The 16,856-nt window shown below is 43.1% G+C and overlaps 1 protein-coding gene and 1 long non-coding RNA gene across 2 annotated transcripts in view; one reads left to right on the top strand and one right to left on the bottom strand.

Moving 5' to 3' along the window:
• The window catches only part of fhip1aa (FHF complex subunit HOOK interacting protein 1Aa), a 288,301-nt gene that overhangs the window by 105,117 nt on the left and 166,328 nt on the right, over positions 1 to 16,856 (top strand). The gene's annotated exons all lie outside the window — the stretch shown is intronic.
• The window catches only part of LOC139246893 (uncharacterized), a 41,593-nt gene that overhangs the window by 7,301 nt on the left and 17,436 nt on the right, over positions 1 to 16,856 (bottom strand). Inside the window, exon 2 of the long non-coding RNA XR_011590711.1 lies at positions 4,355 to 4,584. This is a non-coding gene — a long non-coding RNA (uncharacterized lncRNA). The remainder of the gene's footprint in view (positions 1 to 4,354; positions 4,585 to 16,856) is intronic.

Raw genomic sequence — 16,856 nt, 5'->3', positions numbered from 1 at the left:
ATTTATCCACATTATACTGCATCTGCCATGCATTTGCCCACTCACCTAACCTGTCCAAGTCACCCTGCAGCCTCTTATCATCCTCCTCGCAGCTCACCACCACCACCCAGCTTAGTGTCATCTGCAAACTTGGAGATATTACATTCAATTCCTTCATCTAAATCATTGATGTATATTGTAAATAGCTGGGGTCCCAGCCTTGCGGCACCCCACTAGTCACTGCCTGCCATTCTGAAAGGGACCCGTTTATCCCGACTCTCTGCTTCCTGTCTGCCAATCAGTTCTCCATCCACATCAGTACATTACCCCAATACCATGTGTTTTAATTTTGCACACCAATCTCTTGTGTGGGACCTTATCAAAAGCCTTTTGAAAGTCCAAATACACCACATTCACTGGTTCTCTCCTGTCCATTCTACTAGTTACATCCTCAAAAAATTCTAGAAGATTTGTCAAGCATGATTTCCCTTTCATAAATCCATGCTGACTTGGACCGATTCTGTCACTGCTTTCCAAATGTACTGCTATTTCATCTTTAATAATTGATTCCAACATTTTCCACACCACTGATGTCAGGCTAACCAGTCTATAATTACCTGTTTTCTCTCTTCCCTCCTTTCTTAAAAAGTGGTGTTATATTAGCTACCCTCCAGTCCATAGGAACTGATCCAGAGTTGATAGACTGCTGGAAAATGGATCACCAATGCATCCATTATTTCTAGGGCCACTTCCTTAAGTACTCTGGGATGCAGACTATCAGGCCCTGGGGATTTATCGGCCTTCAATCCCATCAATTTCCTGACTAATAAGGATTTCCTTCAGTTACTCCTTCTCATTAGACTCTCTGTCCTTTTAGTATTTCCGGAAGGTTATTTGTGTCTTGCTTCGTGAACCAAAGTATTTGTTCAATTGGTCTGTCATTTCTTTGTTCCCCTTTATAAATTCACCTGATTCTGACTGCAAGGGACCTACGTTTGTCTTCACTAATCTTTTTCTCTTCACATATTTATAGAAGCTTTTGCAGTCAGTTTTTATGTTCCCAGCAAGCTTCCTCTCATACTCTATTTTCCCCCTCCTAATTAAACCCTTTGTCCTCCTCTATTGAATTCTAAATTTATACTGAAAACATTTCACACTCCACCCCAACCGGAGCCATGTGATCTCCTGGGAGATGCAAAAACCAGATAAAAACCCAGGCCAATTTAGGGAGAAAAAGATCTGGGAAATTTCCTCTCCGACCAACCCAGGTGATCGAAACTAGTCCAGGAGATAACCCTGGCTGTATTCGATTCCCTGCAATACTTACCATTATATCTGCTCCGTCCAACAAAAGGTCATCCAGTCTAATCCCAATTACCAGCACTAGGTCCGTAACCCTGCAGGTTACAGCTCATTAAGTGCCCATCCAACCATCTCTTAAAAGTGCTGAGGGTTTCTGCATCCATCACTCTTCTAGGCAGCGAGTTCCAGATCCCCCCCAACCCTCTGCGTAAAGAAGCCCCCCTCAAATCCCCCCTCAACCTTCCACCAACCGCATTAAACTGTGCCCCTTCGTAATAGACCCCTCCACTAATGGAAATAGGCCCTTACTATCCACTATTTCCAGGCCCCTCAATATTTTGTACACCTCAATGAGGTCTCCTCTCAACCTCCTCTGTTCCAATGAGAACGAACCAAGCCTATCCAATTTGTCTTCATAACTAAGATTCTCCATTCCAGGCAGCATCCTAGTAAATCTACTTTGCACCCTTGTCCTTCCAATTAGACAGCGACCAGAACTGCACGCATTATTCCAGCTGTGGCCTATTACTTGGAGGGAGCAAGTCTAGATGGGGTAGAGGAACAAAAGAATCTCGGAGTACAAATACACAAATCATTAAAAGTTGCGACACAGATTAACAAGGCCATAAAAAAGGCAAACCAAGCACTACGGTTTATTTCTAGAGGTATAGAATTAAAAAATAGGGAAGTTATGCTAAACCTGTATCGGAGCTTGGTTAAACCACAGTTCTGTACACCATATTATAAAAAGGATCTTGAGGCACTGGAGAGGGTGCAGAGAAGATTAACAAGGGTGATACTAGAAATGCGAGGGTATACATATCAGGAAAGGGTGAACAGGCTGCGTCTCTTTTCTCTTGAGAAGAAAAATGGCTACGGGTCATCCAATAGAGGTCTTTAAAATTGAGAAAAGTTTTGATAGAGTGGATACAGAGAGAATGTTTCCACTTGTGTGGAAGAGCATAACTAGAGGCCATCAATATAAGATAGTCAGCAAGAAATCCAATAGGGAATTCAGAAGAATCTTCTTTACCCAAAGAGTGGTGAGAATGTGGAACTTGCTACCACAGGGGGAGCGGTTGAAGTGAATCGTATAAATGCATTTAAGGGGAAGCTAGACAAGCATATGAGGGAGAAGGGAATAGAGAGTTATGCTGATGGAGTCAGATGAGGAAAGACGGGAGGAGGCTTGCATGGAGCATAAACGGCGGCATGAACTGGTTCTGTGTCGCATATCCCATGTAATCCTATGTAGATTATTTGCCAAATTTAGATCTCAATTCAGTGGAGACTACTCAAAGGAAAAAATATAGCTTTAGTTCTTTTTTTAATATAAATCTGAGGTTTTTAGCTCATGTCTAACGTCGCATTTGAGGCAATAACCGGGCCAGTCTAGTGTTTCATCACACAAGCTGATGGCTATTAGCTGTCGAACACTATTGCTCGAGGGATGTGAGCAGCTCTCTACGGATAAAGGTGACCTAGTTCCTACAAATTTACTGTTCTATAATTTAGGTTGAAAAGTTACTCTTCTGCAGCTATGTGTTTTGCAGAGGATGAACCTGAGCAGCTCATTTCTCCTCAACCAGTAACGTTTGACGAGTATAATTTCATCACTTCACTTACTTGTTTCTTTACCCATTGCAAAATTCATGAGCAATACAAGTATCTATTTCACATGCCAGACATGGTTCATTTGAAGCTCACTATCGTATTAAACTAGAAAATGCTGGAAATACTCAGCAGTCAGGCAGCATATGTGGAGATAGAAACAGAGTTAATGGCCCTGAAATTGCAGTTGGAGGCTTCTCGCAGGCAGATGCCTCCGACCGCAGAATTTTTTACGAAAGTACCTGGTGGACCCGGAGGTACGAAAACTTCTGGTCCTGGGCCTAGATGCGCAGCCAGGTGCACAGGCCCACGTATCCCATCAACGTATGTGTTTCTAATGCATCAGTGGGATAGTGCGGGCCGGGCTAACCTATCAAAATGGAGTATTCCCATTGATAGTTACCATGAGTTCCGTTTGTACGGAGCTGCCATTACTATGAATGGGGATATTCACAAAACACAAACACATTAAATAAATTTTAAAAACACATCACATATTTAAAATTCATTGAAATTGAATTTAATTAAATGTTTTTGCCAAAATTTTTTTTTAAAAATGTGTTTATGTTTTAACAGAGGTAAAAATAAACTTACCTTAATGGACAGGGTTTTTAATATAAAAATTCGTGACAATTTTATTTTTCTATCTTTTAAAGCTCTCTTATGCTGGTAAAAGCAGGCCTTACACCTGCTTTTACCAGCTGTAAGAATTTGAAGTACATTTGCTGGGCAGGAGTTGGGCAAATAGGCCAACTCTCCGCCCGCGGAGTACCTTCTCCCGGAGATGCGTGTGATCTGTCAAAAGAAATCTTGACAGATCGCAAGTTCCGGGTTGAGGCACATACGCATTGCATGCCTAAACCCAGAACATGTGCGGCCCCTACAGGTGTGTGTGCACCTCGTACGCATTTATAGAGGCCGCAGTTTCTGACCCAATGTTTCTGGTCTATGACCTTTTGAAAGGTAATCGACCTGAAACGTAAACTCTGTTTCTCTCTCCACAGATGCTGCCTGACCTGCTGGGTACTTCCAGCATTTTCTGTTTTTATTTCAGATGTCCAGCATCTGCAGTATTTTGCTTTTGTGTAGTAATAAACTGTTTGACTTGTTATGACTTGATCTTTTCATACCTCCTGTTTTACATTAAAGGTCAAAGCTTGGCATCCCAGTGTCACCATGAATACAGAGTTTTACCAGCTTTTAGTTTGGTGTGGGACTTGGTTCCCTGAGATTAACTTAATCTGGACTAATGAGATCTTTTTGCTGAGCTGCAATGTAATCAGAGGAGATCTTCCTGTCAATCCATTCACCTCCTGTCTTAGCTACATGAAACATGGAAATAAAATAGATTCATATCCTTCACACAATGAACAAACTCCACTGTGGTGAGCTTTAAGTTGTTTTACATCAAAATTACATCACAACCCACAGGAAGGGAAGTAAAAATATTTAGTTTTCTTACCTTTTCATCGGCAGCGGTTCCTTTATTTTGCACTTGAAGGTGGGTCTATTCTTTCTTTAGTTTTGTTTGTTTGTGATATCTTCTCTACAACATCACAAACACAGACTTTATAAGATGGCTCCAATACATCAGGGCTCTTTTATTATTACACATCAGGAGTTGCATTACAACAGTAGTCCACTAGGTAGAGCAGTAATCCACTAGGTGGAGCTCGATGACACTTCTCCCTCCTTAATGAAGAAGTAATCATAAAAAAATAATAATTATACATAACTTACATGGTTATACACAACAAAAAATATGGACTTATTTTGCCATATTTACAAATCAAACTTAACCATTGGGTTTCTGTTTTCAAGAGGATATCTTCGCTCTCGAATAGAACTTTCCAAAAATGGTGTCGAACTTAGATTCATTCTCGGCTGAGCCTGAGAAGAGTTTTTCTCCAAGAGCATCCCTTGATCTACATTTGGACTCTCTCCAACTTCAAACTGTTTGTCTGCCTGACTCGGACTCGGACTTTAATTCTGACTTTCTCTTGGACTTATTTCTAGTACATCTGATGTAGGATTTGTTACTGGTATTCTACTTATAACAAGACTTTCTGACTCATCAGAAATAATTGATTCATTCGAACTTTCAACTCCTTCCACATCTGTACGTAAAATATGATCAATGTGAACAAGCCTAACCTGCCCATGATCAAATATCTTGATCAAATATGTGTGAGGACCACATATCTTAACTACTCTTCCTGGTAACTACTTTAACCATTCTGATGATGGTTCTTCACTCTAGCCTTCTGATTTAATTTCACACCTCTCTCTGACTTTACCTCTATCATGATTCTTTCTGTCTTAATTGTTTCTCTTCTACTGACTATGTCAAGTTTGGCTTTAACAATGAGAACCTGGTTCATGGCTGTTGTTTGAGAAACAACTCAATTTGTGGTCCAACGACAACTGTCGTTTCTTTGGATTTGGAGCCAACATTTGCTTAATGAGGGCAAGTTTTACAATTTGTACTGGGTGTTCCACCATTTGAAACAGGGTGGTACGGTGGAACTTTGATATGTTTCACACCATTTCTGCTCATGAACTGTGCAAATTCTTCTTAACAAAATTGCGGCCCATTATCAGACACAATTTCTTCTGGGAGGCCATATGAAGAAAACAATCTTTGCAAATTGTCTAGTGTTTTGTTTGTTATTTTCCGCATTGGAAGCACGTCTACCAACTTTGAATGGCTGTCAATCACAATGAACAATTGTCCTTCTAGCTCAGCAAAATCTATATGTAGCCTTTGCCACACTGAGGAGGCCATTTCCATGGCTGTAATGGTACTGATGGTGGTTTCTTACTTACCGATTGACATGTCGTACACTTACTAACGATGTACTCTATCTTTTTCTAGACCTGGTCACCATAAGTAACTGTGCTAAACTCTTGGTCAAGCACATTCCCAGGATCTGGTCGTGAAGATCTCCTAATAATTTGGACCTGAACTTAACTGGAATAACTACTCTTGCACCCCACATGAGAGAATCTTTATCCACTAATAATGAATTCCTATGAACTAAGTACAGATGAATATTTTTCTCTGATAGCTGGTTTGGCCAGCCATTTGCTATTTAATCATACACCTTTAAGAACATAAGAACGTAAGAAATAGGAGCAGGAGTAGGCCATATGGCCTCTTGAGCCTGCTCCACCATTTAATACGATCATGAACTCGGGTCCACTTCCCTACCCGCTCTCCATAACCCCTTAATCCCTTATCGGTTAAGAAACTGCCTATCTCTGTCTTAAATTTATTCAATGTCCCAGTTTCCACAGCTCTCTGATTCAGCGAATTCTACAGATTTACAACCCTCTGAGAGAAGATATTCCTCTTCATCTCAGTTTTAAATGGGCGACCCCTTATTCTAAGATTATGCCCCGTAGTTCTAGTCTCCCCTATCAATGGAAACATCCTCTTTGCATCCACCTTGTTAAGCCCCCTCATAATCTTATACGTTTCGATAAGATCACCTCTCATTCTTCTGAATTCCAATGAGTAGAAGCCCAACCTACTTAACCTTTCCTCATAAGTCAACCCCCTCATCTCCGGAATCAACCTAATGAATATGGAAACCAAAACTGCATGCAGTATTCCAGGTGTGGCCTCACCAATACCCTGTATGACTGTAGCAAGACTTCCCTGCTTTTATACTCCATCCCCTTTGCAATAAAGGCCAAGATTCCATTTGCCTTCCTGATCACTTGCTGTATCTGTATAATAACCTTTTGTGTTTCATGCACAAGTACCCACAGGTCCCTCTGTACTACAGCATTTTGCAATTTTTCTCCATTTAAATAATAACTTGCTCTTTGATTTTTTCCGCCAAAGTGCATAGAAACATAGAAAATAGGTGCAGGAGTAGGCCATTCGGCCCTTCTAGCCTGCACCGCCATTCAATGAGTTCATGGCTGAACATGCAACTTCAGTACCCCATTCCTGCTTTCTCACCATACCCCTTGATTCCCCTAGTAGTAAGGACTTCATCTAACTCCTTTTTGAATATATTTAGTGAATTGGCCTCAACAACTTTCTGTGGTAGAGAATTCCACAGGTTCACCACTCTCTGGGTGAAGAAATTCCTCCTCATCTCGGTCCTAAATGGCTTCCCCCTTATCCTTAGACTGTGTCCCCTGGTTCTGGACTTCCCCAACATTGGGAACATTCTTCCTGCATCTAACCTGTCTAACCCCGTCAGAATTTTAAACGTTTCTATGAGGTCGCCTCTCATTCTTCTGAACTCCAGTGAATACAAGCCCAGTTGATCCAGTCTTTCTTGATAGGTCAGTCCCGCCATCCCGGGAATCAGTCTGGTGAACCTTCGCTGCACTCCCTCAATAGCAAGAATGTCCTTCCTCAGGTTAGGAGACCAAAACTGTACACAATACTCCAGGTGTGGCCTCACCAAGGCCCTGTACAATTGTAGCAACACCTCCCTGCCCTTGTACTCAAATCCATGAAGGCCAACATGCCATTTGCTTTCTTAACCGCCTGCTGTACCTGCATGCCAACCTTCAATGACTGATGTACCATGACACCCAGGTCTCTTTGCACCTGCCCTTTTCCTAATCTGTCACCATTCAGATAATAGTCTGTCTCTCTGTTTTTACCACCAAAGTGGATAACCTCACATTTATCCACATTATACTTCATCTGCCATGCATTTGCCCACTCACCTAACCTATCCAAGTCGCTCTGCAGCCTCATAGAATCCTCGTTGCAGCTCACACTGCCACCCAACTTAGTGTCATCCGCAAATTTGGAGATACTACATTTAATCCCCTTGTCTAAATCATTAATGTACAGTGTAAACAGCTGGGGCCCCAGCACAGAACCTTGCGGTACCCCACTAGTCACTGCCTGCCATTCTGAAAAGTCCCCATTTACTCCTACTCTTTGCTTCCTGTCTGACAACCAGTTCTCAATCCATGTCAGCACATGACCTCACACTTTCCAACATTATACTTCATCTGCTAAATTTTTGCCCACTCACTTAGCCTGTCTATGTCCTTTTGCAGATTTTGTGTGTCCTCCTCACACATTACTTTTCGTTCCATCTTTGTATCATCAACAAATGTGGCTACGTTACACTCGGTCCTTTCTTCCAAGTCGTTAATATAGATTGTAAATAGTTGGCGTCCCAGCACTGATCCATGCGGCACCCCACTAGTTACTGATTGCCAACCCAAGAATGAACCATTTACCCGACTCTGTTTTCTGTTAGTTAGCCGATTCTCTATCCATGCTAATATATTACCCCCAACCCCGTGAACTTTTATCTCGTGTAGTAACCTTTTGTGTGGCACCTTGTCAAATGCCTTCGGGAAATCCAAATACACCACATCCACTGGTTCCCCTTTATCCACCTTGTTTGTTACATCCTCAAATAATTCCAGCAAATTTGTCAAACATGACTTCTCCTTCATAAATCCATGCTGACTCTGCCTGACCAAATTATGCTTTTCCAAATGTCCTGCTACTGCTTCTTTAATAATGGACTCCAACATTTTCTCAACCACAGATGTTAGGCTAACTGGTCTATAGTTTCCTGCTTTTTGGCTGCCTCCTTTTTTAAATAGGGGCATTACATTTGCAGTTTTCCAATCTGCTGGGATGTGGTGCAGGAGTCCCCTCTCCAACCGGTATTCTGTTTTGAGTAACGGTGAGGGCGATGGTGGCTCTGGGGAGTGCAGCCAGAGCCAAATCCACGGCACCATGGGTGGCTCAGCTGCACAGGGGGGAGGAAGAAGAGTGGAAGAGCTATAGTGGTAGGGGATTCAACAGACAGGCGTTTCTGCGGCCGCAGACATGACTCCAGAATGGCATGTTGCCTCTCTGGTGCCAGGGTCAAGGATGTCACTGAGCGGCTGCAAGGCATTCTGGGGGGAGAGGGTAAACAGCCAGAGGTCCATATCGGGATCAATGACATAGGTAGAAAAAGGGATGAGGTTTTGCAGGCAGAGTTTAGGGAGCTGGGAGAGAGATTAAAAAGCAGGACCTCAAAGGTAGTAATCTCCGGATTACTCCTGTTACCATGAGCTAGTGAGTACAGAAATAGGAGGATAGAGCAGATGAATATGTGGCTGGAGAGATGGTGCAGGCAGGAGGACTTTAGTTTCCTGAGGCATTGGGACCGCTTCTGGAGAATGTGGGACCTGTACAAGCCGGACGGGTTGCACCTCAACAGCGCCGGGATCAATATCCTCGCGGGGGGGTTTGCTCGTGCTGTTGGGGAGGGTTTAAACTAGCTTGGCAAGGTGATGGGAACCTGAAAATAGATTCAGTAGGGAGGGGAGTAAAGTTGTAATTAGAAAGCAAAAATAAAGAAAGTGAGTTTGAAGGAAAGAGGAAACGAGCAGGAAAAAAGGGTAAAAAAAAACAAATGTAAAGGCACTTTGTCTAAATGCACGTAGCATTCGTAACAAACCAGATGAGTTGACGACACAAATACATAAGAACATAAGAAATAGGAACAGGAGTAGGCCATATGGTCCTTCGAGCCTGCTCCGCCATTCAATAAGATCATGGCTGATCTGATCATGGACTCGGCTCCACTTCCCCGCCCGCTCCCCATAACCCCTTATCCCCTTATCGTTCAAGAAACTGTCTATTTCTGTCTTAAATTTATTCAATGTCCCAGCTTCCACAGCTCTCTGAGGCAGCAAATTCCACAGATTTACAACCCCCCGAGAAAAGAAATTCCTCCTCATCCCTGTTTTAAATGAACGGCCCCTTATTCTAAGATCATGCCCTCTAGTTCTAGTCTCCCCCATCAATGGAAACATCCTCTCTGCATCCACCTTGTCAAGCCCCCTTATAGGTTTCGATAAGATCACCTCTCATTCTTCTGAATTCTAATGAGTAGAGGTCCAACCCACTCAACCTTTCCTCATAAGTCAACCCCCTCATCCTCAGAATCAAGCTAGTGAACCTTCTCCGAACTGCCTCCAAAGCAAGTATATCCTTTTGTAAATATGGGAACCAAAACTGCATGAAGTATTCCAGGTGGGCCTCACCAATACCTTGTATAGCTGTAGCAAAACTTCCCTGCTTTTGTACTCCCCCATCTCCATCATACAAATGGGTATGATCTGATAGCCGTTACAGAGACGTGGTTGCAATGTGACCAGGACTGGGAATTAAATATTCAGAGGTGTTTGACAATCTGGAAGGACAGACAGAAAGGAAAAGGAGGTGGGGTAGCTCTATTGCTAAAGGATGGAATCACTGCAATAGTGAGAAACGATATGGGCTCAAATGATCAGGGTGTTGAAACAGTTTGGGTGGAGATAAGGAATAATAAGGGGAAAAAGTCACTGGTGGGCATAGTCTATAGGCCCCTCTAACAGTAGCAACTCTGTTGGTCGAATTATAAACCAGGAAATAGTGGGGGCTTGTAAAAAGGGAACAGCAATAATCATGGGTGATTTTAACCTCCATATTGATTAGACAAATCAAATTGGTCAGGGTAGCCTTGAGGAAGAGTTCATAGAGTGCATAAAGGATGGATTCCTTGAGCAGTATGAAACAGAACCAACCAGGGGGCAGGCTATCTTAGATCTGGTCCTGTGTAATGAGACAGGATTAATAAACAATCTCCTCGTAAAGGATCCCCTTGGAATGAGTGATTATAGCATGGTTGAATTTCAAATTCGGAAGGAGGGTAAGAAAGTTGGATCTCAAACCAGCGTATTAAGCTTAAATAAAGGAGACTATGAAGGTATGAGGGCAGATTTGGCTAAAGTGGACTGAGAAAATAGATTAAAGTGTAGGACGGTTGATGAACAGCGGTGTACATTTAAGGAGATATTTCACAACTCTCAAGAAAAATATATTCCAGTGAGGAGGAAAGGGTATAAGAGAAAAGATAGCCATCCATGGCTAACTAAAGAAATAAAGGACGGTATCCAATTTAAAAACAAGGGCATACAAAGTGGACAAAACTAGTGGGAGGACAGAAGATTGGGAAGCTTTCAAAAGCCAGCAAAGAATGACACAAACAATGATTAAGAAAGGGAAGATAGACTATGAAAGAAAACTAGCACAAAATATAAAAACAGATAGCAAGAGTTTCTGTAGATATATAAAAAGGAAAAGAGTGGCTAAAGTAAATGTTGGTCCCTTGGAGGACGAGACCGGGGAATTAGTAATGGGGAACATGGAGATGGCAGAAACTCTGAACAAATATTTTGTATCAGTAGGGACACTAACAATATCCATCAGGGGCTATGGGTGTGGAGGGGGGGAGGAACTTAACACAATCACAATCACTAAGGAAGTGGTACTCAGTAAGATAATGGAACTAAAGGTGGATAAATCCTCTAGACCTGATGGCTTGGATCATAGGGTCTTAAGAGAAGTAGCGGCAGGGATAGTGGATGCATTGGATGTAATTTACCAAAATTGGATTCTGGGGAGGACATAATTGGGTCCTGTTTGGTTACTCTACCAATCTCTTCAGCTGTGACTGGCAGTTCATCAATGTATGAAAGATAGAACACTTCTTCCCTATTGGGTGTAACGTGATGGAGATGGCAATCTGGACATAGCATCAGCATTAATGTGATCAGCTGTACTCAATGTCATACGTATATGCTGACAAAATCAAACCCCATCTCTGCATTAAAGCTGCAGCTAAGGTTGAAATTGGGGACTTTGGATGGAGGATTGCTGTCAGGGGCTTATGGTCAGTAATGATGGTAAACGTATGACCATAAAAGTATTTGTGGAACTTCTTCACCCCAAAAATCAACGCCAAAGCTTCTCTTTCGATCTGCGCATAATTACGTACTGAGAATGTGTGAAGCAAAAGCAATTAGTCTCTCCTCTCCACTACATAGTACATGAGAGATCACTGCCCCAACTCCATACAAAGAGGTGTCACATGCTAGCTTGATCTCCTTAGATACGTCATAGTGAACTGTTAGATCTCTTAATTTCCAATGAAATACGAACTCCGATTGTAGTTTTAATGTAACTTTATTCTGGCAGCAGCAACAAGCTCTTGGCTTTAAGCCAGGCCTTTGTCCTTCTGAGAGCACATGGCCAAAATGGCTGTACTTATACCTGGTTCAATTTACAGAAAAGAACTCGCCTTCTTTGACCTTATTGGTTCAATTGATAGTCTTTTAACCTTTAATTGGCTCGCTACCCAAGGTCCTAAAATGTCAAGTTGATTGATGACTTAATGCAATGTGGTCTGTGTTTTTTCAAAACTGCAGCCGGGCTGCAGAGCTTGAATTGTCTGTCAATCCCCCCTTTGATTCTTTCACAAACTGAATCATAAAACATCAGGTATCACTGGTTAAACATTCTAAAAAATAATTTCATACATGTTAATAGAGTTTCCTTCTAAAATTTGTTGATGTGTTTCGCCACATGTCCGGACTAGTAGCTTCCACACAAATTTACACCAACCCGAGTTCCATCGTGGCCACAATGGAAGTCTGGTTTTAGTAGGTTAATTTATCTTATTCCAATTTAATCCAAATCAATATCTTAATTCAACCAGTAAACAACCTTCCCTTAAGCATAACATACCCCTGTGCCACGTACAGACGTCTGCTGGGACCTGCAAGGTGTCTCACATGCGGGAAGCAGCTACTGCCGCCTGGGTGCAACAACATTTAAGCAACATAAACAATATAAAAGTAAAACAATTACAACAAATAGAATTAAACCTTCCACCAATGAAGTTCCTATTGAACCTAGCCATTCAATGGCTCCGCTCCACAAAGTGAATGATGGGGGTTGCTTAAGTTTTTCTACCTCCTTTTGGATATGCTCCGCTAAGTGGGTAATTTCTTCGGAGCTATCTGGGATATATGTGCAACACTTAGTTCCGAGTAGGGCGTAAGTACCTCCCTTTTCAGCCAAGATGTAATCAAGGACCAGTCTATTCTGTAGGGCTACTGTGCGGATTGCTACCATTTCTGCATTGATTTTAACTAGGGCCTCTGAGGCATCATTGGCTACCCGTTCCACAACGGATGCCATGTTAATGGATTCCCTTGCCAGTTTGGCGGTCCCATACCTGGGGATCAGAATGGCAAAGAACTTCTCTGTTTCTGTGATAGCTCACTTAGAACGGTGTAAATGTTCCGGCAGTGACTTTATATGATACATATAAGGCACAACGTAGGCTAAATAGCAGGATCCTGTCTAATTCTGGGGCAGCCAAGGGTAGGCCTTGTGGCCACACACCCAATAGGTGCCATTATAGGCAATGAATGTTAGTTGTTTCTTTGTCAGCAACACTCCGGGGCCTGTCCAGGCTTTTCCATCTGTTTTATTCAGAATCCCCGTTACGTTAAAAATTCCCACATCGGCCCAGTTTGGACGGTTCCGTGGCTTGATTATATTATAATTCCGGGAGCAGTTACTATACCCCATATTTTGGCCTCCTTTGATGTTTCTAATCAGACAGACCGATTCCCCCGGTCGTCTTATTCCCGTTGTATTAGTGATAACAAAAAATGGGGGCCGTTTGGAATTATTGTAGCATGGTTGGTATCCCCCTTCAAAGGTAGTCAAATTGTAACCTGCTGACTTCCATTTACGTGCCCAATTTTCCGTATCCTGAAACGCCTTGCCTGTTTTGTTTTGATTAATTATCCACTCAGCCATTTCCGAGATATTCAAGGGAACTGGCCTCAAGGGAATCTCTCCCTTTGAGTGAATAGGAATATACACACACACCCAACAACTAGAAATGTTACCTTGTTTGGCATAAATGTATGACATATATAAAAAGGTATTTACATGTAATTCCCTTGGTACTCTACTATTTCCCTTTGGTGCAGAGGGTCGGCTAGTAAGAAATAGGCCTATGCCTAGAATACCTACAATCAGTAATACAGTAAATTTATACATTTTGGCAAAAAGTAATTGTCCTTATTAGACCTGTAGTTCTGTTCGGGGTTGCCCTAATACTACATAGCACTATTGGTAGTGCCTGGGGCCATGGTGTTACTTCTTGGTGATATTTGGCAAGCTGTTGTTTCAGAGTTCGATTCATTCGCTCTACTTGTCCTGATGATTGTGGATGATAAGGACAGTGTAAATCCCACATAATGTTCAGTAATCTACAGACTTTTTGGCAGACAGCACCTGTGAAGTGTGTTCCCTGATCTGAGTCAATGCTACTCGGGACTCCCCATCAGGGAATGTAATCCTTACACAAGACCTTTGCAGTGTGATTGGCTGTGGCTCTCTTAGTTGGGACAGCTTCTACCCATCTGGAGAATCTGTCAACCATGACAAGAATGTTAGTGTATCCTTGGCATGAAGGAAGAGATATATAATCAACCTACAGATGCTGGAATGGTCCGACAGGGGCAGGGGGCCTCAGTTGGGGCATTACCGTGATGAGTCCAGAATTATTTTTCTGGCAGACCACACAGCGGTCTGCTACCAGCTGGGCATGTTTTTTAAATCCCCGACCCCACCAGCTTTTCTGGAACCGTGCCGTCATCTTTTGTGAGGCCAAGTGTCCCCACGAGTGGATCTGTTGGGCTAAAAAAGGCATAAGCGCTTGTAGCGCGACTGGCTTGTCAGTAACTCTTTGTCTCCAGACACCATCTTCACATAGCTTAATTCCTGCCTCAATCCATGTCCATTTTTCCTCTCGGGAGCACTCGCCTTGCATTGTTTGAAGGTCTCGTGTCAGAGTCCTGAGTGCTTTCAATCTGCACATCTGTGTTGGTTCTTCTGGGGGAATGCCCTGTGAGGCAGCATCTTTAGCTGCCTGGTCGGCTAGGGCATGTCCCTGTGCTTCTGTGGTATTTTCCTTGGTATGGGCCTTACACTTCAGGATGGACACTTCCTGAGGTAATTGTATGGCCTCTAGTAAGTCTCGGACTTCTTTTCCATTTCGGATAGGTGTACCAGCAGCAGTGAGGAATCCCCTTTTCCGCCATAACAGACCAAAGTCGTGAGCGACTCCAAAAGCATAACGCAAATCTGTGTAGACATTAGCTGTCTGTCCTTCTGCTATTCGACATGCTTCTGACAGGGCCCGTAACTCGGCCTGTTGTGCTGACGTTCCTGAGGGTAAACATCCTTTTGCCACTACCTCATATAAGGTTGTAACTGCCCATCCTGCTTTTCTGGTACCATTGTCAACAAAGGAGGAACTATCTGTAAACAGGATGAGGTCTGGGTTGTGCAGAGGCTCCTCTGCTGCTAAGGCCGCTTCTTCTGTTTCTTTTAAAATCTCCACGCAGTCATGCTCTTCACATTCTCCCCCCTCTTGCTCCCTTGATTCTGACATCGGGAGCATAGTTGCGGGATTAACCGGGCTGGCCCGGACGATATGGAGATTAGGAGCTTCCAAAACTGCTGTCCAGCGGGTCCATCTAGCTGCCGTCACCTGAGACATTCTATTCATAGACAGCAAAGCGTGTACGGTGTGGGGACACTTGACAATCAGCTTTTGGTCGAGGACTAGACCCACAGTGATCATTACCGCTCGACATGTAGCTTCCATTACCCTTAGGCAACTTCCCCATCCGAGGGCTACCGCATCCAGTTTTGCCAAATAATAGCCAATAGGTCTTTGTCGATCCCCATGTTCTTGTGTGAGTATAGCTGTCATATATCCTTCTTTCTCATGGACAAACAGGGTAAATGGCTTACCACTGTCGGGGATTCCCAGAGCTGGTGCCGAACACAAAGCCTTTTTCAAACTCAGGAAGGCCTCTTGCTGTTCCTTAGTGAGGGTGATGGCTTCTTTAGAGGCATGTTTCCCCTTTAAAATATCATTCAATGGCTGAGCAAGCTGTGTGAAGGAGTCAATCCAATTTCTGTTAAAGTTACACAATCCCAAAAAAGACCTTAGTTCCTGAATAGTGGTGGTTTTTTTAGCAGCCCGAATGGCTGCAGTTCTATCCGGGGTAAGTTCTCTCTTTCTTTGTGAAATCTTTTGTCCCAGGTATACAACCTCTTCTTGGGATATTTGTGCTTTGTCGATGCTGGCTTTATGTCCTTTCAGCCAAAGGTTCAGCAAAGCTCGTAAATCTTGTTCATGTTGTTCTTCCGTGTTTGAATCTAGCAGGATATCATCTACATATTGGATGACTGTGGATGACAGGGGAGGTAATTCTTGCAAATGGCTTTGTAAAGCCATGTGGAATACCGTAGGGCTGTTTTGGAAACCCTGCGGTAACCGGGTCCAAGTATACTGTTGTCCTTGGACCGTGAAAGCAAACCACTGTCGAACCTCCGGTGCCAGAGGCACCGACTAAAATCCGTTGGCCGTATCTATAACCGAGAAATATTTATGTTCTGATTTGAGGGCATTAAAAATGGTGGAGGGATCTGCGACCAAAGGAGCTTTTTGATCAATACACTGGTTAGCTTTCCTATAATCGACAGTCAAACGCCAAGTCTCATTAGATTTCTGTACCGGCCACACGGGGCTATTGGAGGAGCTATGCGTTTTAATAAGCACCCCTTGTTTCTCCAATTGCTGAATAACCGGTAAGATTCCCGCGATGGCAGTTGGACTGATGGGATACTGTTTAATGCATGGAGGCTTGGTCCTGGTAAATGACGCAGGCTCCATCTGGAGTAGGCCACAATCGCTCTTATCTTTAGCCCATATCGTGTGTTCCTTCAATTCTTCTTTCTTCAAAGTTCTAATTGACCATGTCACCCAACCATTCTCGAAATGCAACGATGAATCTATTTGGATTAGAACGTCCATTCCTAAAAGGGGTTGATCTACTGGGCCTATCCAGACTGGCGTGGTTAGTTCATGTGGACCCAGATCAATAAGTACCGGTGTTGTCCTTTTAATTTCCATTTTATGGCCCCCAACTCCATAGGCTGTACGTGCCCTACCATCCAACGGCAAAAAGTCTCCATATTGTAGGGGTAAACATGTTAATTCCGCCCGTGTCTAAAAGACAGTCCACATCCTTATCGCCCACCCTCACAATTATAT

This window comes from Pristiophorus japonicus, chromosome 2, assembly GCF_044704955.1.
Source record: "Pristiophorus japonicus isolate sPriJap1 chromosome 2, sPriJap1.hap1, whole genome shotgun sequence".
Taxonomy (NCBI): domain Eukaryota; kingdom Metazoa; phylum Chordata; class Chondrichthyes; family Pristiophoridae; genus Pristiophorus; species Pristiophorus japonicus.
The sequence above is the reverse complement of the archived record's forward strand: the minus strand, read 5'-3'. Positions and strand labels throughout refer to the sequence as shown.